Source organism: Caloenas nicobarica, chromosome 1 (genome assembly GCF_036013445.1).
Source record: "Caloenas nicobarica isolate bCalNic1 chromosome 1, bCalNic1.hap1, whole genome shotgun sequence".
Taxonomy (NCBI): domain Eukaryota; kingdom Metazoa; phylum Chordata; class Aves; order Columbiformes; family Columbidae; genus Caloenas; species Caloenas nicobarica.
In genome coordinates, this window is record NC_088245.1 from 116,829,654 (window position 1) to 116,857,047 (window position 27,394).

General features: G+C 43.0%; 1 long non-coding RNA gene across 1 annotated transcript; it reads right to left on the minus strand.

The window, feature by feature from the left end:
* Positions 1-639: 639 nt before the first annotated feature.
* On the minus strand, positions 640-24,150 carry LOC135990021 (uncharacterized). Its single transcript, XR_010606368.1, has 3 exons — positions 23,888-24,150; positions 3,735-3,908; positions 640-3,267 (listed from the first exon to the last, which is right to left on the minus strand). It is a non-coding gene; the product is annotated as an uncharacterized LOC135990021 (long non-coding RNA).
* Positions 24,151-27,394: the final 3,244 nt, after the last annotated feature.

Below are 27,394 nucleotides of genomic sequence, written 5' to 3' on the forward strand. Positions count from 1 at the left end.
CATGATTTAATGCTGGGAAAACCAAAATAATGGTCTTTAAATGCTGAAGTAGTGTTCTGAGAGCTCTAAAAGGCCTCAAGTACAATAAAAAAGACTGTGTAAGTCCAGAGAGCAGAACATGGGCACCAGGTGAATCAGCTGTGTGAGGTCAGTGTCGAGCAAAGGCTGGCGTAGCTGATGTCACTTGGAATTTGCTCGGGCTCTGCCTGAGGAGAAGACCAGCAATGATCCTCCAGCGTACATCTTGTTTTCAGCAGAGTAGGCTTTCCCCTGCCATTCCCCGTGTGCCACCAGCTCTCTCCCTAACTTATTTTCTCTCTTCCTCTTTTCACTTCTGCCATTATTTGTTAAACTACTACTGGAAATGACCTACATAAATAAATAAATTGAATGAATAAATTATGAGGGAGAGAATGAATGTGTGAGTGTGTGTAGGTGGATGACACAGAGAACCAGGCTGGTGGGAGCAGCAGGAGCTATCAGTTCATTTGCTGTCAGGAGCACAGCCCCAGGGAGGGTAAGGACATGAAGTACCTGATTGTGCAAGGTGCTGAGTGCCTTTATCTTCTGTCGTTTTTGGAGGTGATTGAAACCATTTCCATACCTTGCCAGTAGAGGCTTCAAGGAAGGAAGGAGAGAGCAGCAGCTTAAACCTATGATTTTCAGCCTTTTTTTTTTTTTTTTTTAGTTTGTAGATCCCTAAGGGTTTCTTCCCTGTAACGAATCTTTTCATAATTACTTTTCATGGAGCCTTTTAAAATAATCAATGGACCCTCAGGGGCCTGTGCAACTGAGTTGCTGGCATTCAGATAATGCAATACAGAAGAAACTTCCCTCTTGGAAGAGCAAGGCTGGAAGTGTTGTCGTGGTTTAACCACAGCCAGCAGCTCATCCCCACGCAGCCACTCACTCACTCCTCCCCAGTGGGATGAGGGAGAGACTCAGAAGAGTCAAAATGAGAAATCTTGTGGGTTGAGATAAAGACAGTTTGGTAGGTAAAGCAAAAGCTGCACGTGTAAACAAACCAAAACAAAGAATTCATTCACCACTTCGCATGGGCAGGGAGGTGTTCAGCCATCTGCAGGACAGCAGGGCTCCACCACGTGTAATGGTTACCTGGGAAGACAAACACCATCACTCTGAACATCTCCCCTTCCTTCTTCTTCCCTCAGCTTTGATTGCTGAGCATGAGGTCCTGTGGTCTCAGATATGCCTTTGGTCAGCTGGGCTCAGCTGTCCCGGCTGTGTCCTCTCCCAGCCTCTTGTGCACCCCCAGCTGGTGTGTGGTGGGGTGGGGTGAGGAGCAGAAAAGGCCTTGACCCTGTGCAAGCACTGTTCAAGCACTGTTCCATAACTAAAACGTCCCTGTGTTATCAACACTGTTTCCATTACAAACCCAAAGCATCGCCCCATACAAGCCGCTGTGAAGAAATTTAACTCTATCCCAGCCAAAACCAGCACAGTGTAGTTTCAGAGTTGGTATTAGTTGTATCCTCTCAGGCACAACCTCTTCTCCATGGAAGACACCAACCATTACATTAATCAAATCGCTGAGCCACTGGCCTCTTGCCACACCACCAAACCCTGGGACATTTTCTGTACAAGAGCATGAGGTGAACTCTGCAGTGCAGAAGGGATGCGATGCTCCCTTGAGATTGGCCACATTTTGCCCCAGAGGTGAAATATGCCCATTGTGCTGTGTTGCAGAGCCACGCATGCTGACAGCTTTACTGTTCAGGATGGGGCACATACAGCCGGAATTCAACTGGCTGCTGAAAGATATTTGTGTTATTAAATGGAGAAACATAGGAAAAAAAAGTTTAATTATCAGTAGTGTTTGCAGTAAGTACTTAGTAGTCCTGACACTGCAGCGGTCCTCTTTTTCTGTTTTTTTTTTCTGAAGTACTTAAAATCTTTGTATGATATATCCAGAGTATAAGATCATATTATTGTACCTGGTAGACTGAGCAGCTTTTTAAAGAATCCTTGGAGATGTGTGTTCATAGCTGTGTATTTTATAGGCATACAATTTCCTCTTGCCTTTTCTAAGTATGTGGCTCTACAGCACTCTTCATAGGAATCTAGGTATCCCGCATAAATGGTAAATCATAGGGCTAGAGCTAAAGAAATCGTCTTGAATTTTCCTTCAAAACAAGTGTAGCTTGTTCCTGATCACTTCTAAAAGATCCAGTTGTTGCCCTGACACAAACTTACTCTTTACAGTTGTCCATTGGAGCTCTTGTGGGAGATCCAAATGACACACTGTGCAGCCAGCCCTCAGGTAGATTATCCACTCCCCTGGAGAGCACTGGGAAGGAAAATAGAATTTTTCAATTTTTTGCAGTATTCAGGGTAGCAGCAGAGGAGAGAAGAGGACATAAAGGATGAGGTATTGTTGGTTGCAGGCTGTCTTTGAGAAGATGTGATGTTGTGAATTGATTTTCACTTTAAACTTGGCAATTGTATATGCAGGAATAGGGTATTACAATAATAAAGCCTGGAAATGATAAATACACTTCTAGCTTGGGTCAAGTGCAAATCCCTCAGGAAGAAAGAGGCACGGTCTGCCTATCAGTCACAGGTACAACAGTCTTTACAGATTCCTCTACAGTGGTTGCTCTTAATCAACCCTTTATTCAGCTGCAAGATGCTGTTAACATGTAAAGTAGGGCAGGTCATCATCTGACTGTTCTTGACAGCCAGTCCAGCGACTGAGTCTAGAGTTCGTTGCAGGTGTATGTGTTAAGTCCAAGGTTACCTAAGTTAATGCAAGAAGGAGACAATTAAAAGGAAAATCTGGGCAGTTGCACCAGAAACCTCATAAATGTGGATCTGGGAGCCTCCAGAATGACTTCTGAATCACTGTCGAGTCAAAGGATGTCACCCTCTACTCCTGCTGAAAATACTGCTTTCTGTAGGATCCACTTTCTCAGCATCTCTTACGTACCACACGGGCTTGGTCCCTGCCAGGGTGACCGAAGGGGCTGTGCAGCAGCATGGTCAGCCCTACCAAGTAGTTTTAAGCCTGTGACCATGGGCCATGCCGGTACTGAGGCAGAAGCTGTGCTCCTTGCTGCCCTGGATGTGCCACCACTTTTCTGTATCTTTCTTTGCCTCGGACATCTTCTGTTCATCCTCACAGCATCATGTCTTGAAGCAATGGAAGAGGAAGTAAGTCTTGGCCGTAGGCTGATATGGCAGCGGTAAAAATGCTGCTCTGTTAGAGATTATGTGTGTTATCTTCGATTTGATTGCTTACTCAGGTGTCTGAAAACAATAGAAATAATAAAAGTAGCTACATGATACAGAACCCGGCATCCCCTTTTCAGAGAGAACTGGGCCATACAAGTACTTAAGGCCTCACTGACACTGGGCCAGATCTTACTGAATATTTAGAGGGGAGACCAAACATCATGCTTAGTGAGATTTCTAGAAGGATTTCATTCCTTAAAGTTTACATTTATTTGAGACTAGGTGCCTAATAATGTAAGCACTTTTATAAATCTATCAAGTGTGCATTTGTATGTCTAGATGTCTAAATATTTATTTTTGTACGGCACTTAGAAACTCTGAAAATAAGGCTTACGATCCCGCTCTGGTCCATAAGCCTGTACAGTCATGTAAATGTGGCACTGCCTCTCAGCAGGGGTTATTAAGTCTGGCACCACATGGAGCTAACTCAGACATATGACTTCTCAACCAGAACTGCACTTGGATGCTTTTAAAAATGCTACCTCATTCAGCTAGAACAACAGAAATGTCAGTGCCCTCCGCTCCTTCGGGTAAGGATTATCATCATGTCACTGTGTTGAATACAGCGTCCATGAGCAACGACAGAGACAACTGCTCTGTGCTCTTTTCCAGGTATATAACTGCGAGCTTCCTTGTATGTTTCTCAGTTCTTGAATCTAAAAAAAAAAAAAAAAAAAAATTAAAAAGCTTAAAAGGATCAGAGATAAAGTGTTATTTACACACCTAGTTGAAGTTAAATAACTGACACTGCCTCAGCTACTTTGCTTGATAATCAGGACAGCAATATGGAATAGTATTGCTTCTCGCTTTCACCTCTGCTCTCTCCATCAGTGCTGCAATTGGGTACCCAGAGCACCATCCTGAATACAGATTTTCTTTTTCCTGCTACGTTTATTTCCTTTAAGGCATTTTTTTCCCTCTTGTGGATTGATAGACTTATCAACACTGGCTAAGATTCATTTAATATGCCTTACATAAGCCAAACAGTATCCTGTCCTGTCACTCAATATTCTTTTCTCAGAAAGAACAGGTTTTAGCTGCAATTATTTGCATTATCTGCTTAAATATTTAGCAAATGCAGTAGTTTGGTAGTCATGCATTGCTGTAATCTTGTTTCGCATTTAACTCTATAAGCCAATTCCTCAGCTGCCCGGCTGGATTTTTGTCTTGTTTTTCCTGCTGGCTGCAACGAGACGCAGGAAGCAGGAACAAGGCAGCACCTGGGGCTGGATGCTGCGCTCCCCATGCCTGTGGCCCCGCACCGGCAGAGATGTGGAGGGGGATCCGCACCCAGCAGGCCTGCAGAATCAATCCCAGATGCCGAATGTGGAGATCAGCATCGCACAGCAAGGCTTAGAATTTTCGTTTTTCGTTCACTAAAAGGCAGGCAGAAATAAACAAACTCTATTCTCATCCTCCTAAGTGCTGTCACACTCACCCATTTGCAAGCACATACACTGCTGCCTTTATAGTTAATATTGAGGGATGTAACAGTACAGTAAGGAGACAACCTTACCAAAATCACTTGGATTATGGAGTATATTTTTGTACAGCCTGTTGCAGAAGGATAATTCCTTTTTTCATTTTTATTTTTTTTAGGTTTTAGTATCTTGCAAAAAAATATTTCTTCTCCTTTTTCTGTCCATTTTAAAACCTCCTCTGACATTAGGCAAAATGTTTCCCTTACTAATCCCACAGGTATAGTCCCAGTTTGCTGCAGATTCTCTGCTGGCTGCCCTGGCTTTTCCCAAAATCATCGGAAACTGTTATTCTGAATGTGCTTATCTATGTGTAGGAGTACTCTCCCAGGCTACTACAACCTTCCTACGGGAAAGACTCAATGGAGCAGTGAGCTGTCGGGCAGCAGCGTGCCCGGGCGCTTTAGAGTCATCCCTTTAATCTGAGGCTACAGGCCACTTGCAAGTGCTGGTGGACAGAGAGCAGGCAAGACTGTCAGAGGTGCCAGCTGAATGCAGAGCAGTCACATGGATATCACATCTTGTTGATAACAGCAGAGGAAAAAATGCCTTTATTCACTGTAAAGACCATGGCAAGGCATGCCCAACTCACAGTCTTGAAATGGAATGGAGAAAAGGAGGGACTTGCATTTCTTTCCCCTTCTTGCTGTTTATAAAACTGTCTCTAACACACTCCAGGGCTCCATGTTCGGTTTCTGATAGATACATAAAAGCCTGTGAAGGGTAACTTTGTCCAGCTTCCAAGCTAATGCACGACCATATCTGGGACATCCTGGTTTTTACGCCCTTGATGTTGGCACATGAGACTATGTGACATCAGAGGATATCCTGCCTGTAGCTGCTCAAAGTTCCAGGGAAAGCTCTGTGGAAGAATGCATCTTTTTACGACGTGTGTCACCGATAGACAGCAGTGACACTGTCATTCTTATGGAAGTGACGGTGTTCATACCTCAACAGCATGTTTACCTTGGTGCGTGTTCTGACTTAAAAGTTAAAAAACCCTTATTAGGGAAATTCTCTCAGTGCAAAACTGGTATTGGCACATCAGGGACACAATTAACGTTCTGCTCACATGGAAGTGAAATGTTAAACAGAGCCCTTCAACTCTTTCCTAGTATTTTTTATCATTCATGAAGTGTACACTTTTAAAATGTTAATACTTCCTTAAGTGTAGTATGGTTTCTAGATTGTTTTTAAAGTTGTTTTTTTTCCATGTCTCTGGTTAGTATATCACAATTTCCAAACAAACTTCGTTTCATTCTGGTGGACTATGCCCAAATTTAGTGGGCATCACCTGGCATGATGGAGCTACTATCAGTACATGTACATATATGTGCTTCATTCATGAAAGCAGCAGTCTCAGCTCTTAGGGACAGCCCTTTCTCTGCCCTTAGATGAATGGCTGGGGAAAGTCCCCACACAAGGTAAGTCTCTTAGGAGTGCTCCTTGAACATTCGGAGTTACAGAGCAGCATTCACCTTCTCCGGCAAAAGCTGCCTCTGATCTTCAGGAAAGCACGTGGAAGTGCACACAGGGTAAAAGCAATGAGCAGTTGTAGTCCTTGTAGTTTGCAGGCAGATATTGTCCTTGTAACAAGAATGTCCTCCTGGCATGGGAAATCTGTTCCAGGAATATAAGAACAGGGAGATCTTTGAGCTGTAGACTGCTAGAGACAGGGAAATGTAGGGAATATGCTTGCCCTCTTTTTCTAAAGTTTTCTAGGCATCCAGGTTTGGCTGTTATTGGAGAAAGGGGTGCTGGGATAGAGAGACATTACGACTAACTCAGTGGACTATTTGTTATTCGAAGTGATTAATGCCTGAAAAAAACCCAGATGATCAGGAAAACATTTTTTCATGCATTTTTGCATCTCCATTGGCCTCAGCTGAGATGATAGGTCTCAGATTAGAATCAAGCCAATGGCTGAGAATTGTTTTGTCAGCCCAAGCAATTTTTTTCTGTTCCTTTTTCAAGTTGTATAACTTCACTGAATAGCCTCCATAATCTATTTCACCATTAAGAAGCAAGTATAAGCCACATTCTGTGGATTATATGCTCCATCCTGGTCAAAAGGTGGCAGATGGAAATGAAAGTTGGTTAAGCAACCAATTAGGAGAAGGTGCTTGTCATATAACAAACAGAAGTGACTCATCCAATGTCCCCTTTCCCCTCCAGTCACTGAATGAATCACCTCACCTGCACCCAAGGAAAGGCCAATTCAGTCTCTCAGTTCTTGAATGAGTTTTCAGTTTAAAAGTACTGCAGGATCAGGACATTATTTAGTGTGAAGAGTTGTACAAGCTGTTACTCAGTTTAACCATGCCATTGCAGTACAAATCTATTAGAACTGAGTCTCAAATACACTTAGTGTGATAAACACACATCTTGACTAGCTCTCACACACTGCTGGCACAGATTTTCCTCTTCCAAACTGTTTGGTGCTCTGTCTTGCTCTGCCTTGTTACTTTTAATTGTTTGCCTTAGAAATGAAGAGTGAGGAAAAAACATTTTTGCTGGAGAAAGAAGTTCAGACTTATTTTAAGAGGACCAAGGAGCTGGAATTAATAAAATATTACTCTTCATTATATCAGCTGCAAACCTTCCCCAATTCAGTTAAGAGGGGCATTCACTTTTTTTTTCTTCTCCCTCACATTTGGTCTGTACTGACCTCTTCTTTGTATCATTCAGAAGATAAAGGGAGAATAAGTGCTGCTCTGGAAAACTTCAACTTGTCAGAAGTGATGTAGTGTTGGTACCAGGAGGGCTTCTTTCATCCCATCGCCTGGCTTTTCCATGACTCTCCTCCTGCTCCCAGCCCCATCTATTTCTATATTACATGCCTGTTACCAGGGTCTAGAGGAGTACAGGAAGAAATTCATCCTAGTATGGATTTATTTCAAGGTAACTTTCTCTCATTCCCATTTTGTCTTGATCTTCTGTTAACTATCATAAGATAAAATCGGGCAGCTTGACATTTTTATCGTGTTTTCCGCACAACAGGTTGTGTTAACCTATATGGGATTCCTGTATGCAACTCACCCAGCTAATTTATGTGGAAAATACCAACTTTGTTGTCCTAGCTTGGATTTGAGTTTGAATTAGCTACCTCAGTGTAAGAACAAACCTCATTTCAAAATGAAGAAATGCTTTTCCCCCATCTGAAGTAGTTTGTGTCCTGCACAGCTGTAATATAAGGGAACTGATATATCTTTCCACTGTTTCATTTTCCTCTATTCAGCTCTACACTCAAAAAGCAGGAGGTAAATGGAAAAGAGATGTCCTGGCAAATCTGGTCACTGCCATTACCATACCTGCCAAATGAATTAAGGAGGTGGTCAGCCTTTTAAAATAAAGTGTTTAGATTCTATACATATGATCATGCTTGGTATTTGAAACAAAATCCATGTATTTCTGTCTGTATCTCATGCAAAACTGCACACATCCTGGAAAAAATCAATTGAAAGATTTCTGTGTTATGAAACATAGGCATTTTTTTTAGAATTATTGCACCTAGCTTTAGGCTATGCTTCTCTGTGACTGCCTAACCTGGATCGATTAAAGCTCCTTTACAAATCAGAATTCAATAGCATTAGCAGTTTTGATTGCACTAAGTTGTTATTGGAAATGCTTGTGCTTAGTCTGACTTCAAATATAACTAAAGCAACCAGCATGTAGCTCTTCCTATTGATTATTTAGCCTGAATACAAATTAATAAGGACATAATCCTCCCTCTTTATGCTGGAAAAAAAGAAAATAATTTGCTTATTTGGAGGGGCCAGAAAGCAAGTCGTGGTAAATGAAGTGGAAAGAGCACTTTTGCCCGTTAGACTATTGGTCTGAGATTGAACAAAATCACTGACAGTCGTATAAAACAGGTCTGAAGAAGCCCATCAAAATGTCTGTACACAGACTGGCCCTGCAGCATAGGAGCAGCAGAATGCACTGCCACAAGGGAGATCTGTCTAGGTATTTATACCATGCTCATTGCCATGGTAACAGAAAGCCTTATGACATGTAGACGTTACATACAGAAATGTTTGTGCTTTTCTGCCTCTCTCACACTCAGTCTTTCCTTCCCTCCAACACTGGGTCTTTTATGGATGCTTTTATAGCGTGGAGGGCCAGTGTCACAGAGTGACTTGCACTGATTCCCACAACCTTGGGGTTCCTGGGACAGACTGGTCCGGTGCCCCTTGGACTGTGCCCTTTGGCACTGGATCCCCCAGTCCCGCAGCCGCTCACCCATCACAGGTGCTCTTGAGCCCCTGACATGTGCCTGGTGGTTTCAGTGTATGGTAAGAAGTCCCTCAGCGATGTCTGAAGGGCATAGCTGTGGAGAAGGGTCACCAAGACTTTCCTCATAGTATGTCACCTGCCTCCCCAGGGACGCGGGGCATGGCAGCCACGGGCAGGACACGCAGACCTCGGAGTTCGGTGATGGGCTGTCTGCCAGACGTATGGAGCAGTTCTGAAGGGATCAGTCCGAGAGTCATGTCCTCACTCCTATACTGTGAGGAAACACTGATGTAACCCCATGCTGCTCTCTGGGCCTTAAAACAGTTTAGAGCACGAATGTACCCCCCCACGCAGATGAGCATGGTTTTCAAACCCTGGACCAGCACACACCATGGATCTCTCCTGCTTCTTTAGAGAAAACATTTTGTATTTAAGCAGCCATATCCCAGAATCATTCAAGGTGGGAACTCTTCTTTCTATGGTCTTATTTGGCACTGACTGTGTGAATTTTAGATAGGTATTAATCATGCTTTTGCACTTCCATATCTCACTGGCATGCTGTGAGACTTTTTTTCATTAATATCACCATTAAGTGCTTGGGAGCTTATTGAACGAAGCCAATATCAATAAAAGTATCCTAACTGGCTTTAAAATAAATTAGTCTGTTTCTACTTCTGTCTATAAATGAGTTCCACCCTAAGAGCTGGTTAATTGTTAAGCATTGGCCCTCCTAACTCATGTCTACATAGTTTGCAAAGCTGGGCTTAACACAATGCTTCAAGTTAATAGGCTGATACAACCTCATTTTCTAAAGAAAAAGCCTGACTACCCGTCTTCAGAAGGAAATATTTAGAAATGCTCTGCTTAGTTTTATGGCAGTCTGTTGTACTAGCCAAGAAAAATGGAAGCCCAGGTTTTGGGCATTTTGGAGCAGTTAGAGTCAGGAGTGCTGTGGAAGGAAAATGCACATTACCTCTTGCTTCTCACGAAATTCTTCTCTGTGCTATAAAATATCGCTGTGATGGGTTTCAAATAAATACACCTCACTCTCCTTGACCAGATGGAGAGTTTATGAATGGCAGGCAAATTAAGAATCCAGGAGATTCTGGAATGGGGAATGGAGATATCTAAAGCCAATGGAAAGGTGCATTGCAATTACAGTATATTCTTATTTTTCTTAATCTGTTAGTCTATTGGTTTAAAAATCATATTGTTAACATAGTACTTCTTTTGCTGTAGCTACACAGTTAAGTGGGCATGATACAACACCAGAAATTACTACCTAGAGATCTGGTATTTTGTACACAGTATGATTTCTAATTGCTTGAATAATACTGCACAATGGAATAATTTCTTGCTCGGTGAGAGCTGTTTCTCACTGCTTGAGATATAATAACCTCTTGGGAAGTCATGGAGCTGCAAACTATAATGATCTATATAGAGCATTTTTGCTCAGTCTGTGCTCTTAAAATGCTCAGCATTCAGAAAAAAATGAATCAGGAGAAACTGGTAAAGTAAGTTGAAGTAACTGAATGAGATGGCTCTTCAGAATTATATATAGAACCCTTTTTAGACGCCCACAGTCCCTATATTAAAAACAGTGATTCAGAAAATCAACCAGCAGATTCCTGAACCAAAGTATTGTGTGTAATTTTTGCAGTTCACATTTTAAAAGACGCATTGTTTACAAGAATTAAATAAGCATTACAAGACACTTTTTCAATAAAGCCATTTTGTGGTGTAGTCTCTTTACTTGCTAAGAACTCTTTTGATGTTGCTATTTTTAGGGTACCAGTTTAATTTTTTATATGCATCCATGCATTTGTAAAAATTATTTTTCTTCTCAGAAATATATATGAAACAATTCATCCATAAACGTACACGGTAATATTAAAAAAAAAAAAGCCAACACAGAGTGAGCCTGAAAAGAGTAGCAAAGTCATATATCTAATGCCTACAGGAAAGCACCCGGAGTTAGGAAGCTATTGTGGTTAAGCCTACCAGCAAGTTAAATATTTGCCATCCAAATCCAGAATAACCTTTTGCTTTTTAATGGACAAATACCACACTCACTGAGCAGGGCCGAAGGGGCTGACTGCAGCCCAAACTCCGTGCCTCGCTCTTCCAGTCGCCCCTACAGGTGAGGGGCCACTTGAAACATTTTGGTTTGTCGGTCAAACCACAGTAGGGAAATGTTAGTTAAACTCCCTGGAGGGACAAAGGCGTTTTTTTCACATCAGCTGAGTTGAGCTAAAGGAGAGGTATCTCTGAATTTATACCACCCACTCCCTGGGCACAGGACCTCCCAGGGCTGGAAAAGTGCCTTTGGAGCTCAGTGCCAAGGACCCTGCGGGCACCAGGACCTGGTGCAGGGGCAGCAGCTGCCCTGGCCCCATCCCCCAGCGAGCTTTAGGATGCAATCCGGAATAGGAGCTGTAACATTATTTATAAAGCTGCAGCTTTTCTGTATTAAGGTGTTCTTGCTTCTTACCAAGCAGCAAGACAGGTCAGAGCAAGAAGTCTCCTGCTGCAATATACATCAAACCCTAAAGGGCAGGAGCCCGGGGAATTGCTTCTTTGTCATTCACGGCAGGGTGAGGGGCTGCTGATCCAGTACAAGCAACACCAGTGGTGGTCGTGCACATTACACAGGCACTTAGGTAGACTGGAAGCTAAGGCAGTCCAAACGCAAGGTAATGCATTTTGAAAGGTCATGTGCCCTGAAACAATTTTATACTGCTGTATATTGATGAGCCTAGGGCTACTTTTTTATAAAGTTCTTAGTGACCCACCTGCCTATGAGCATGAGCCCAGGTTGCAAAGCTCTGAGCAGACTGGTAGCTCAGTACCCACAGTGGCCACCCTGCTTGCCCAAACCAAGAATCCATTGTGCAGGAGCTGCTGGCCCTGACAGCAGCTGCCTGGAGTGAGGCGAGAATTCCCTGGAGGGACGGCTCCTTGCTCAAACCCTGCTCAAAAGCCAGGAGAGAGAGGAACTACCTACCACAGAAACCCTTCTTCTCCACCAGAGAAAACCAGCATGTGACCTTTTTGAATGCCCTTGCTGTGCTGAGTATTCCTCTTCTATTCTGAGTTATATTTTAGACTCAGTATAGAGCAACATTGATGGTGGCCGTGCGTATCACACAGTCATGTAAGTAGACTGCAAGCTGAGTAACAATTCAAAAAAAGATACACCCTAAGGACTTTTTAGGCAATTAGGGCTACCTAGTTGGAGTGAAAAACTGTAGCTATTTATTCCTTTCCTGGCTCTGCTGCTCCAATAGCAGTGGAGGAACTTACTAATATATCAGTCAGTGTTTCATCCACTGCTATGTATGATCCTTCCCTGAGCAGAATAAATGGTGGAAAGGGCTTTTCTGGATGGAAACTGAGAGTAACTCTAGTACGTCACAGAATCAACAAGCCTTTGTTTCCCTTCTAATGTTAGCAAGGAAGGGAGGTCTGACATATAGGGTATGACATAACTAAAGGTAGCTCTCATAAAGGATGAAAGTAAGGTCAAGAATAAGGTACATATTCACGATAACTTTGTTTGCTCTTTCAGAGTAGAAATCAGTGCTGTGTCATCTTCTGAGTTAATGTGGAGATCAGACTTTGCTGGACACTAATATAAAGGGAGAAACCGTAGTGCAAGGGCAATTCCTGGCAGAGTTCCCATAGACGTTAAGGAAAGGCAGAACTCATACAGAAGGAATTTAAAGCAGTCGGTTATATTTTGAGTGTGGCCTCTTGTGTACTCTTTCTCCAGGGCTTTTCAAAATGAAGCTGGTGCTCGCAGAAAGGGCTGTCTTGCAGATCTCCATTCCCCTGCAGAAAATCCCCTGGCCATGTATTAGCAAGACAAGGCATCCTATGCAGTCCCCTCTAAGCCTGTCTCAGGCCTGTGCTAGAGCAACCTGCTTCTAAAGTAAGCGTCAGACCCAGTCAGCGACTGACCTCTCTGCAGAAATTGCCAGCAAATGGAACCACAGCTGAGACAATTTCATCCAGTGGAAGTAACTCAGGTAAGATCTGAGATGGCCATCTGTGTATGAACGGTCCAGGAGGGTTTCAGGAGACACTGGGCTAAGTCCACACTGGTGGCGAAGACAGGTGATGGTGAGTTTTGTTCTATCGCCATTACTTGGGGAATTAAAACACTTAGAGGTGGTACTGGGAAGAAATGAAGTGTTAGCCCTTGGAGAAAGCCGTATTCAAGGAGATGGAGATTCCCCTAATAAATCTTTCACTTGCTCTGTCTGAGATCACGTCAGCCTGCCACAAGTCTGCAGTACTTTTCTCTAAAACTCCATGTAACCCAGAGCTAGACAAACAAACAGCACTTCTACCAAATGCACAAGGTCCTAGCAAGTGGCAATTAATTTTCTCATTCATCCTGTACAGAATATATTAGAGGTATCCTGCCTGCATGTTGCTTTGTGGGAAGGGTTGTGTTTAAAACTGGGCTCTGACTCTATGAGCTGACCAGTGTGGGGCATTGTGCGGGGTTGTATAATCTGAATGAAAGACCTTATTGTAACGGGTGCTGCTCATGGCATAGAAAATTGTTGTGAGATTTTCAGGCTGAGGTCTCCTGTTAACACTGTCCCAACATGAGGCTATTTGTGCAGAGACTGTGCTGTGTTCCCCTAAGGAGACATCAGAAGACAATCCAAATGAAAGATGAGCATATTGGAAAGGAAAAAAAAGAAAAGAAAACTAGTGTATGGATTCCAAAAGTAGAGGTATATTGGGAACCCCACCATCTTTTATATTGGCCTTTCTACAACACAGGGTTACATCCACTGAGCATAGAATTTTTTTTCTTATATATTCTTACCCAGCTATTTTGTATTTAATGGTAAGTGCCTGAAGAATGTTAATGCATACATATATTAGGAAAAAACCTCAGAGTTGATAAAGCCCGATGTAGACAGTCTGGAGCATTGTAGAAGAAGCCAAGGGAATAAACATAAAAGATCAAGACCTGAGCTGGACTAAAAATGCTTTAAACCTACGTCTGGAATACCAAAATATCTACAGTTACGTTAGATCACATTTCAGATATTTGGAAGCAATACAAAGTTTCCTCTGTTAGTAAATTATTCCCTTAACTGTCCACTACAGGGTTTCTTTCATTTCCTCTCCCAAACATCTGGCAGTAGATGCTGCAGAAGCCCACAGTCAGCAAGATACGCAAGCAGGGGCCTAACTTTAGTTCATGAGTCATCTCTGTGGCTCCAGTGGGACAGTTCAGGTGGTTAAAGTTAAGCATGTACTTAAGTGCTTTCCTGAAAAGAAATGAATCTATGCCAGAAAGAGGTTACTGACGAGGTGAACTGATCGGCTGCCTCATGGCGTGTCCTTAACCGTTTATAAAAGGGATTCATTTAAAACATAATTAAAAGACGCGCCTCTGCTGTGAGAGCAGTGATTCCTAAAGACTTTAAAAAAGCGAACCGCTGTCAGTCTTTACAGTCTCTTGCAGGTGTCCTGTTACTATTGAGCTGTTAATTGGAAAGACTTTAATCAGGTTCAGCAGAGCAGGGAGTAATTGCTCACCCTTGCCTTACAGGGCTCAGTGAGCCTGTGGGTCATGGATAGACAACCACTGCTCCAGAAGCAAGATACCTGCTTTGTTATAAAAGTTCTGCTTTTCTGTTAATAACAGTTCAGCTACTGATTTATGTTTCCAGGCAAAAATATCAGTCTACAGAGTCATCATTTGCCAGCAGCCATTTCCACCACAGGGGCACAAAAACGGGGCACTTACTCTCTGCCATCCAAAGTAATGGAGCTTAAAAAATCCTTATTTTTTTTTTTTAAATTCCATTTGGAGCCATTTTATCTAGGCCATGCTAAGCGTGTTCTCTGAAGCCCTGATCACCACCACACCTGTAATTAATTTTGCTCAGGCTGGAGTCCTGTCTCCACGACACCCCGAATGTTTGCTTTCCCCCCAGCTCTACTGCTGCAAACCCAACCACAGGTAACCAGCTGGTGTGTTAGGTGAGCTTTGGGCTTTGTAGTAGGCACATCTGAGCTGCGCTCTCTCTCTCAGAATATGTCTTGTATTATCATGCCTACACTGGACCTGTATGATGTTTCCAAATAACCCTTTTAATAAAATCGAATAATTATTTGTAACTGAAAGAATGGTTTCAAAACTCTTTTTTGATAGTATCTGTGTTACCAGTAATTCCTTTTTTTCTGAATATAAAAAATGAAATTTAGCTTTTACCAAATACAAAATAATTTTTCCTAAACCCTAATATCTATATAGTATTTCTCCTTTCACATTTTCCCTCAACCTGTCAAAATCATAAGACTGAAAATTTTTAAGCCAGCAGCTTTGCTAGAAAATGTCAGGCAGACACATATTTTTCAGAAGAACAACAGAGTCTATTTTATGCTGGGCAGCATTGTTTAAAATTGAGTTTCGAAAGTCCCCAATTTCTCATTTCCAAGTCAAGGCTAATGGAGAAATTCCACTTCCAAAGGTAAGATATGGAGCAACTGAAACCAGGGATTTAGAAAAGAACTGCCACCTCAGCAATCGTTTTGAACATTAGTAACTTTTGACATTTTAATACCGGTGGCAGTGATTCACCTAGAAGAGAGACTTAACTAGGATTTGTTTATATGTCTTTCGAATACTAAGCATCGATCATCACTCTTTCATGTCTCCATTTGTTCCTCCACAGGGTCTCTGTAAGCTCTCAGGCTTTCATCCATTGAATCATCATGTGATGTGGACTTTATTACCTACTCCCCATGCAGCAAACTTTTTCTTCCTTCATTAGTTTTATTCTGCACATATTGAGGATGGCCTGAATTGGAGGGATGTTTCTGGGGTGGAGGGACCCAGCTAATGCCATGTGATGGTGTCTCCATTTCTACCTGACTGTAAACTCTGCACTTGCTCAGAGGCTGAGATGATGCACATGAAAGGCAGATCGTAGCACAGTTGGTTAAGAAAATGAATATGAAGATAAGTAACAGCATTGTAGTTTGTCACCAGTCTTGTCACTATTTCTGCATGACCAAGAGCACAGCCTAAGCATGAATGCTGAGCATCTTGCAGCGCAGTGTGGAATTACCCTTTAATATCCCTGATTTCCTCTCTTATCCCTACACTGTCCCCATTCAGGTCCTTCAGACCAAATGTGTCTATAGCATGGTCACACATGCTGCTGTTGAGAGCTGTCAAAGAGCTCTTCTTCTAGCCGTCATTTATCTATAACCCAACAGGCATATTCTCCATATTCTTCTTTAAAAGTATTTTCCTTTACATTATCCAAAAGGATTGTTTAATAGTAGCCTAAATTTACTCACCTGAAATGCATATCTGAACTTAGGCATCTATCACATCTGCCACAGACAGAATCATAGCAATCTGCTGAAATACTGGTCTCTAGAGACATGGTTTATCACTTCAAACACTTGAAAATGCCTCTAAAGAGCAAAGGCTTATATCCAGGCCAATTACTTATCTAATGCAACATTTTCTGAGGATCACTTCCATTTAGAGAAGAGGTCAAAAAACCCCAAACCCAACCCTCTCAAAAATTAATTTTCAATTGCTCTATGCTAAAGGAATGCAAGAATGTTTGACACAGCAGTCATGTTAGTGTGCTCTGTAAGTCTGTCTGGAATAGGAAAGGAACACAAATTATTTCATACAGTGTGGTACTGTCTCTGATGGAGAGGAAGTGAAACTGTGCAGTGACGCTATTTAACCCTTGGAGGATAAAATACTAGCAGCCTGGCTTAAATGACAGCATTGTTTTGCATGTTTTCTTGTCCCAAGGAGAAGTAGAGTCAAAGGGATACACACTCTTCCCAAGGAGAAAGAAGCTCTCAGAGCATATGCCCACCTCCTTTCAAAAATGTTACAGGAGTGCATGGGGTTTTTTTGCAACCAGATAAATACCATTATGCTGTGGCCAGTTGTGCCCTCTCATTTAAATAACACAGCAGATGAAGCCCAGATTTCAGGAGGGGGAAGAACTTGTTCTTAAACATATATTTTACACTTACATAAGCATCTCAGATGTATTTAGAATAAATGTAATTTGAATAGACTGCATACTATTACATAAAATAAGGCAAGGGAAGTTTAGCAATCTGTGATGAAGTGTGACTGTTTCAAAAACTCTCTGGAGTGTTTATTCCCATTATTATGGTAAGTAGCTCCTCACCAACAGATCCAGAATGAGTGAGTCAAAATTGGCAGTCAAAAACTTTACTGAAAGAAATAACATGTACAGACATCAAGGTCAAGCACAATAGGTACCACTTCAGGTACCACAGCTCTACCAAAGTCTAACCTGTGCACTCTGTTGACAGAACATCCCTACTGTGGATACTGCTACATTGACAAACCTTCATTTCTCGCTGCTATAGCAGAACCACCACGCCTTGGAGGAACTGGGTACTATCCATGGAATATGTTCTAGTTGCTGCTAGTGTGTTGCTAGTATAACTAACTGTGTCTGCACAAGAGGTCTCTTTCGGCAGCAAAGAACACTTTGCCTCTTTATACTGCCCAGGAGACGTAGGTGTGTTGGCAGTTTCTTATAGCTGGCAAAACACTGGAGCAGAGGCCAGGGCATCCACACTGAACAGTACAGTGCTATTTCTGAACAATCATCGCCTCGAGTGTTTACACAGCCCTAAATGTAGATTAATGTTCAGAATGAAAATCAAGTAGCATCTACTTTTGCCTTTAAGGGGAGCCAAGCAACACTTCTCTAAACAAGAAATGGATTTTAAGACGCTAATGGCAATACAAACCAAAACAAACCTCATTACAGGTGTCAAGGCTCAGCTGTAAAGAAGCAGCTGTGTGGTCAGCATCACACTGCATAGAAATATCTGTGTTAGTCCAGCACAAAGCTGAATTTGTGGCAATTTTCTTCTTCTTTCAAAAGCTTTTTGTTCTTTGTCCTTTGGAGAATGGAATGCAGTCCCTTCTTTCATCACTACCTTTCCCTCCAAGTCTGATGCAATTTTTGGTTGTTGCTTTGCGATGAGAATGTGTTTATGATTCTGCAAACATGAAGAAATATGTTGTTCACATTTCCTCATCCTTCAGGTCCTGGGAGAGAAATGGTGGGATTCCTCTGGCCAAGTGTGCGCTCCAGCAATTAATTCACTGAAGGCTCTCTGCAGTGTTAGGCTGGAAAGAAACAGGCCCTTGTAGGGCACCACTGCCTCATTTAAAAATAGCTGCCTAAGCAGAATTTAGCCCCCTCAAAATTTCAGAGGAGTATGTACCACCTTGACATGTGTGTACCTACACCAGGACGGGATGAACTGTGTCCTATAAGGCCTTGCTTCTCTCCAGTTGATGCCAAAGGGAGACTTGCCAGCTACATCAGTGTAGCCGTCTACACTGTAGGGGTCTAAAGTTAGAAGATACCAGTCTTGTCCCAAAATGTCCTCCTGCCTCAGCCTCTTCAGTAACACCATTGCACAGGCACGCATGCTTAGCGTGTGCTTTATATTTCTCTAATTCTAGCTTAGCATCCTTGACTGCATTTGACAAGAACCCAGCTGCAGGCTGGCCTGCACACAGAGGTCTAAGCTCCTCAGGTCTACCCCTGCAGATAATGGGACTCACCCCATGATGGGAACACGTCCTTTAAGGCTGCAGGTAAATCCAGCTTTGAAGGAGAAGGCAATTGCATTAACAGCATGACAATAAAACGGAGCCGTGGCAGATGGCCACGTTACCGCCCATGAGGTAGCTGCTGGTAACCCGTCCCACACACTCGCCCAGCCAGACTCAGCAGTGGCACACTGGGGCTCGAGGTGTGGTTTGGCATTATAGTGAAGCCTGTCTAACAACTCGGTGCAGCCGAAAAGGCAGTCCCACTCCCTTTCTGCTGTGCCCAGCCTCCATTGCCACCCTCCCTCCTCCTCGCTGACTCCGGGGCTCCTCCAGCACTGCTGGGAGTCAGCTAGAACTCACCCTTCGGCAGAAGGGATTTGCTTTCTGCCATTTTGGCTCCATGGTCTGGCTCATGTTGGTGTCAAAGGAGGGCTGATGGAGGGTGCAGGAAGACACGGATGAGGCCAGAAGGATGGGAACAGGCAGGGACTGCCCTGGCTGAACCTCCAGGGAGAGGTTTTGTGTCAAGGCACAACAGCTTTCAGTTGAAGCATGCTCAGAACAAGTTACCCTAACAGGTGATGGGAAGTAACGTGTTCAACGACAGTAACTTTATCTTTTACCTTGAACTTCTACTTCCCAGACTTCCAAAATTTTAGAGAATTTTCTCTGAAGGAGCCCAGTGCTGCCCTTTAATGTGCTGGATATGCTCCACTGAGCACAGGAAGCCTTCTTCTCTAAGACAGAAATAACAGGTAGAATTCAAAACCCTGAGACTACTACATGCTCATCTGCTGCCTTTTCTACTTCAGAGCTTGCACCGGCAGGAGATGGATACCTACAAACCCTACCTAGGCCGTCCTCTCAAATTCCACCTGCCTTCAAAATGGCAGTTTAGTAGAGCTAGCAGGTGAGCCATGAAACAGCAATGATCACTAGACCTTTCTTCTACCAAAATGAGTTACGGTGTTCTGATTGCCCCTAATACTAATTTACGATTAATCAATAACATTTTCAAGTAACTGTTGCTTTATCACCACTTTTTCATTCATTTCATTATAAAAGGAGATTAATTTGATTACTTTGTATTATTCGAAATGGTCAACTGTCTGTTGTGCCTTTTCCTGTCCTGTTACTTTGGTGTCTGGAACCAATAATGGGCCAACAAAGTAGTTGGTAGAAAAGCTACATACAAGAGCCAGAGTTTAGTTGAGTCAAGAATAAGTTCTATCCCAGTGACCTCAAATAAAACTTCAATAAAAAGGCAGGTATGGGACCAAAGACCATGCTGAGTCAGAGAGGTCACTGCTGTTGTCATGGTCATTTTCATGACCATCACGACCTCTCTGCCCCCATCCAAAGAGCACCGACACAAAGCCAGCATCTGGCGTCTTTTTTTGTCCAATGATTTAGATGGCCTAATTTCTCTTGTATCTATGCACGTAACAAAGCCAGTCTGAAAGACTTTTAACTAAATTTGCTGTGGAGGTCATTTGCTGACACTTGGTTCTCTGGCAGCCCTGAGGAAAAGAGCACGTGGCCCCGCTCTGCTTCCCGTGAGGCTGCTCGGTTTGTGCTCAGAGAAGACGGTGGTGGGGAGGCCCTCACAAGAGTCTTCTCCCTCTGGAAAGAGATGAGGTGAGATGAGATGGGACGAGGCAGAGCCTACCCTCATCTCAGGAGGATCCCCTCTTGTCCCAGGTTGCCTGGTAGCAGTTTCCGATCAACTCCACTCCTGAGCAGCACATCCATATTCTTCTCAGGAGCAGCATCCCCAAATCCTCCAGGCTGCCCTAATTTTTCCTGTACCACTTGTTAATGTTTACAATTACAAATTAAGTGGGCCTGCTGAGTTCGTAGTGAAGGCACATTTTTAAATGCTGTAATCAAAGAACTTTCAATTGGATTAAGACTTCAGTGTGGTAGTGGTTTAATTACAGGAACATGTAAGCACAAATAAGCTTTTGGTTTACTCCTGTCTTTCAGATAGGCCATGGCAAATTCTTTCTGCCCATTTGTTATTGCTGAATATTTGATGCCAGGTCTCATACATGGCATCTCAGGGAGTGACAGTCAGCCCCAGACACACTCAGCTCCCAGGGTGGGACGTCACTAGATGCACTTAGTCAACATGACAAATAACAGTGATTGTGAAGAATTCCTTAGGAGCAGGCATCATATGAAATAAAAGGTTGAACTGAAGGATCTACTGTTTGACAAACACTCAAAGTCAGCACAGCCACTGAGAGATGATGTCCTGCTCTCCCCTTGCTTCCAGCCATCAAACTCAGATACACTGCCTCCTCTCCTCTGCTGGTAAAATTGGTTCTATATCCACATGGCAAAGTAGCATCAGGAGACTGATTTGGTTGAAAGTGTGAAAGCAACCTTTCCCTCCCCAGCTATATCAGTTCATTGAGCAACTGCACAAATATTTACAATAGCATGAAGAAACACGGAGCCCAGGGACAGGGACAAGATGCTGTGGGTGAGCAGAACCACTTAGAGTGATGGGAGTGCCAGCATCTGTCTGCTTAAATGTTGGTCAAATTGAATCCTAAGGAGAAAGGTGAGAACGACTGTCAGCAGAAGTTTAAAGGGGATTATTAAGCTCGAGTCCTATAAAGACCAATTGTTGCTAGAACTTGGTAAATACTAATTACTTATGCACTGCGGGTCTAGAAAGGGCAATGTATTTAAGCAGCAGTAGAAAATGTGGTCTATCAAACAGGCTTCAAAGAGTCCCTGTTGGCAAGCTTCCTAATCTGGGGCACGGTGAGACGTCATACTGCAAAGGAGGTCTGAGCAATAAGCAAAACACGTTGGGACTTTAGTTTCAGTTCTGCTGTATGTTGTTCGCAGCCCAGTCCTTTTCTAGTTACAGCATTTGAACTTCTCCCAAGCCCACACAAGGACTGGTTGATAGGCAGGATGTGCTGCAACTGCCAGAGAGATTAACTGAAAGAGAAGCGTAGATGAAATCCATCAGCCACATGCACACACACCCCTGTCAATTAACTACTTCAATTTAGAAAAGATCGAGATAAATTGGTACCATCTCCGTTTCGGACAAGATTAGAATGTATATGCCTTTGGCTTGTCAGGTGCAAAGCCAGAGAGCTTTTGAACTACACCACCACCAAGAAAGGGAAACTGCGGCTGTGACTCCATAGCAGTTATACGACGTTATAATCAAATAGCTATAAAAATAGCTAGGAGCTGCCCATGTTTTTGCAGAAATAACCTCTACAGCCAGCATACTAAGTTTAATTGTAGCTGATAGCATTTTTCTGGTAGCAAAGTAATTGTTTTATTTTGCTGCGGGGTGTTTTGCTTCATCTGTCTGGCATGTATCTGTGTTGATGAGGAGCAGCTGAGGGAACTGGGGCTGTTCAGCCTGGAGAAAAGGAGGCTGAGGGGAGACCTGATCGCTGTCTACAACTACCTGAAAGGAGGTTGTAGGATCGCTGTCTACAACTACCTGAAAGGAGGTTGTAGCATGGAGGGCGTTGGTCTCTTCTCCTAAGTAACAAGCGATAGGACAAGAGGAAATGGCCTCAAGTTGCACCAGAGAAGGTTTAGATTGGATATTGGTAAAAATTTATTCATGGAAAGGGTCGTCAGGCATTGGAACAAGCTGCCCAGGGAAGTGATGGAGTCACCATCCCTGGAGGTGTTTAAAAGATGTGTAGATGAGGTTCTCAGGGACATGGTTTAGTGCCAGAGTTAGGTCATAGTTGGACTCGATGATCTTGAAGGTCTCTTCCAACCAAAATGATTCTGTGATTCTATGTCGTAGATGCATTGCAGCCCCTACAAAGCTGTTGGTTATTTCAGAGTGACCAGGAATCACATTAAATGATTAATCACAATGCAAAAATAATTTAACAAATGCAAGTCTGTAGTCATTGAATTTTGACTGTTATGCAATTCCTCAGATTTCATGAACGTCTGTATTACATTTACTCAGTGTACAAGTAAGAGGTACAAATAGAAGTGTGTTACTATTTCAAACAGGAAAAACAAACAGTCTTGTCCAAGCTGAAGCATCTATGAATGCATCTAAATGCAATTTACCTTCATTATAAAGACTCAGCATTGAAACATGGGTTCTCTGCTGATGAGCACACTAGAAGTTATTCCAGCTCCATTTTCAGATATTAATAATAGTGATACACAATTATAATTAGATCGATTATATTATATCCTATTATTACATATTGTATTTAAAATAATAATGTAATCTGAATAGTATATAATGTTTTTATATTATATGACGTATAATATATAAAAATAACTACAATAATAATATTAATTACATATTTTGTCTATCTTTGAAATGGAATAAAAGCTAAAGGGTGGGAGTCATCTGTCCAACCGTAGAATACACGTCGCCTTCCAAGAGAGGCCTTTTGGCTGCCTTTAGGCAGCGCAGAGATGGCTGCCATGGGAGTGATTGCCCTCAGTCTAGACCAGCTCAAAAGAACCTACTTCACCAGTTTTTACACTCCTAAATGCCCAAAGAGACATCACCAGATGTTTTATTTACTTAGTAAATTTGAGCAGAGATCAGACATTAGTCTTTCCGAGAGGAGAGAAAACCGCAGTTCTGTCAAGACTGAAAATAGGAAATTATGATGGCAACAGCTGCTTGGTCTGACCTCCGTAAGTGCTACCACAGGCATCCGTGAACACATTTATGGGAAAAGTGAAAAGCAGTGTTTGTTAAATTGATTTATTTGTGTTAGCTATGCCGTATAAAAGTCTCGGCAGACACATTACCTTTCTTAAGAGGGCAGTGAGAGTGCCCGTCCCCTAAGCTGCTGAACCAAAATCATCACCTTCACCCAGGAGCCCCTGAGGGGATGTGGGGAAGTTTCAAACCCATCGACAGCTGCTGGAGGGGATGTTTAAATAAACTGTGTGCTTCCTCAGCACTAAGTCATCCTGCTCGTGAAATGCTCGCAGATGACAGAGAATCAGATTTTTCATGAGGCTAATGTCAGTTGAAGGATTCATATGAATACTTCATGGGTTTTGCTTTCGTTTTCAGTATTATTTTATAGTATAATCACATCAACTCTTTCATTTTAAATTCAGCTTCAAGTCTTGCCCCAAGGGGTGGTTTATATCACTACATCTATAGTTAGTAAAAGGCAAGTTTACCCTCTGAGCTGCACAACAAACTGACACAACACTTTATAGACCCCATTTTCCCTTTCACAATACTTAATTCCTCAGACAATAAGCAAATGCATGACTCTTCTAGAGAGGAGTTTCATTTCCTTCTTATGTACATTACCTCAAGAATGATTAAACTTCAGGCTTATTTTGCAAAATGCAATTTCCGCTTCATCCAGCAGCTCTTGGTGGCTTGTTCACAGGGTTGTGTGGCGCAGAGCTGGTGCTGGCAGCCCTGCCCACCCGCGAGGACACCCCTGCCACGTCCCCAGGGGCATGAGAAGAAAGGTCCTCCTTGGCAGGAAAAGAAAGGGCTCACAGCCCCTCTCCTTGGAAGAGCAAACAAGACATCAGCTGCTCCCTGAGGTCTCCCTGGGAAATGCACAGCTCGTAGGACCTCTGGGTATCACGGTTACTCTCCCTAAATGTTGCCTAAAAATAGAACTGAAATCTGACTGTTCAAGATACAGCCTTGCAGTAAACAAGGAAATCAAGCACATAGCCATGCAAGGCTTTGTTTATCTTTCTGTCGTGGTGGGTAACTGTTAAAATCTATTGATTGTCACTTCTTATTCCAGGGCGAATTGCCAAGGAGTTTAAGAAAAACCTTCTGCTGTTCCACTGGTCTAGCTTGCTGCAGATCTCATAGACTACTTGCACATTTACAAGCTTTTTTTCCAGTAGGCATTTTGATTCGTTTAGCTTACAATGTAAATAAATTTGTAGATATATGCCAAGTAGTATAAACATTTGTATTACAATTGCCTAAAACTGCCCATTATAACTTAATTTTCAGTTGCCTATGACTTGGGTGAATATTTTCCAGTTTTTGTATCAGATTAAAAGTAGAAGTCCATTTTCAGGGCAAAAGCAATCCCAACAAAAACAAACAAAAACCCCACAAACAGCTCAGCCATTTCAAAATACTGAAACACAAGCAGTCTAACTAACACCAACCATTCCTCTCTTAAAATTTATGTTGCTTAAACATTTCTAAAGCTAATACGGAATCAGCAACTGTGGACTTAAAAATATATTTTGCTTTCTATAAGAAATCCTATTCACAGACTTGACAGACTCATAAGTCTTTGCTAAGACTTTTGCGTGTGCATGATGGACTCGTTCAGAGCCACCAGGATTATCACACTGGACCTGCCACAAAGAACTGAGCGTCTTGGGGAGGACATACATAAAATTAATGGTATTTTTCCAGGCTTGCAGTGCTGAGGGTAGCCATGGTTCTGACATTTCCAAACCCTTGAGCATATGAATTTGCAACTTGTAGGATCCTTTAGCTCACCTTGCAAGTGCAGGCATAACCTGGTGTGTTGGCATGTAAGCCCATAGCTGTTTGCCATCCATACCTAAAGCCTTCCTAGGACATCTTGGAGAAACGCTGCTCAGGAGGGACTGGCAGGGCAGATTCTTCAGGCCCTGGCAATAAGGGATCTAAAAAGCCTAATGACCAATCTCTCTCCTTTCCCAGCTTCCTCCGGATGTGCACAGCTGCATCCTTCTCAGAATGCAAGAGTGGGAGGATGGGTGAGACAGAGATGTGAGAGACAGGAATTCCCCTGACATGCAGGTAGCTGGTCAGGAGATTCTCAAGAGTGAGTGGAGGAAAGACTCCAGGAGCCCCATTTTTTTGCCACACCACCACAGTTGTTCATCATTACTGTGCCATTTCTGCAACACATGGCTATTAGATAGGACTGTCACTACTGGCAAGAGATTAAACATGTTGAGCAGCCACACAGCAAGGTGGAAGCCACAAACTGGGCTGCTTTCCTTCTCTAACAGCAAAGCATCACAGACAGCCCAGAAAGGATAGAAAGAGGACAAAAATGAGAGTATGGGGACTTGATCAATGAGGGATTCAGCAATGTCTATGTGGAAAGATTGTAAAAGGTCAGGTTAACCTTTAGAGACAAGTAATGTCTCACTCACAAAAGTTGTTTTGTGGAGCCTGTATCCCATGTCTTGCTGTCCTGCCTCCTCTCAGCATACCTGATATCTCTGACATGTTTCCCACCTCTTGTAGTACCTTTGGTTTCCTCACCACCACTTCCCTTATGGATATCTTCCAGTAGCCCAGAACTTTCCATAAACCCCTCCATCATACTCTCAGCTTCATGTTGTTTCTCCCATATTTGTGCTGTTTCTCCTCCCAGCTTGGAGAAATGATGCCTGCACATTTATCAGGCAGCAGGGATATCAGCCAGTCCATGAAGGTAGCCAGGAGAGCAAACTTTCTGGTTTTTACTGTGCAATTGATTGACCCTTGCCCTCACTGGTTTTTTAGGCTTTCATCTGTTTCTGAAAAATCCTGTTTGAGTATTACAGTAGGACTGCACACCGGTCTCAGATGCCTTTACTTTCACTTTCAGATTTTTCAAGGACATTTGTCTTCAGTGTCCCATCTGGAAAAGGATCTAGGAACCTAACCTTAAAATTAAAGCCTTGCTATGTACCACCAAAAACCTGTGATATGGACAGCTAACTTTACCTTTAAAAAAAAATCACAGTGCAGTAATGTTTACAGATGTCTTTTTAGTAAATTTACACCTACAGTTTTTGCACAGCCAATCTTACAAATGACAAACACAGGCCTCCTAAAAACACGCTGAAGACTGCACAGACGAAGAAGGATGGGACAGAAAGGATTTTGTTGTTGTTGTTAAGGATGGTGTGAATGAAGGGAAGCAATGAACGCACCATCTTTCATTGCCTTGGCAGGACAAGAGTTGTGAAAGGACCTAGGCATGCTCAGGGCAGCGGAGGAGGAAATGAGAGGGCTGCTGGTGACTTGCTCCCTGGCATGCAAAACAGGAACAGAGACTATATGAAGATGCCACAAGGAAGGAGGAAGTAAACACAGAGATGGTTGGAGAGACTCTGGAGTCCCTGGGGAGGAATGGGAAGGTGTGAGGCTGGGAATTCACTGAGTTCTCTGTGCAGTCACTCCAGTCATGGCTTCACCTCTCTTCTCCCTGGGGGTACAGCAGGAAACTGGGTTATGCTCCCACAACTTCTGGCTGCATGGACACATGCCCAGGGAGACACTGCAGCTAAACCAAGCAGAGAACATATGGGAAGATGCAACGTGGATAAATGGAAATTTTGCCTAGTTCAAACTGTCAGGACAGAAGACAAGGTGTGTAAGGGGATTAGACATACTCCTGACTATATACAATATGTATGTTTTAAATGCCTCAGTCCTGCTCTGGAGCCTTCAGCACAAGAGAGACATGGACCTGTTGGAGAGGGCCCAGAGGAGGCCACAGAAATGATCAGAGGGCTGGAACAGCTCTGCTGTGAGGACAGGCTGAGAGAGCTGGGGTTGTTCAGCCTGGAGAAGAGAAGGCTCTGCGGAGACCTTATTGTGGCCTTTCAATATTTAAAAGGGGCCTGTAAGAAAGATGGGGACAGACTTTTTAGCAGGGCCTGTTGCAATAAGACAAGGGATAATGGTTTTAAACTAAAAGAGGGGAGATCCAGGCTAGACATGAGGAAGAAATTTTTTTACCATGGGGGTGGTGAGACACTGGCCCAGGTTGCCCTGGGGCTGTAGATGCCCCATCCCTGGAGACATTCCAGGCCAGGCTGGATGGGGCTCTGAGCAACCTGA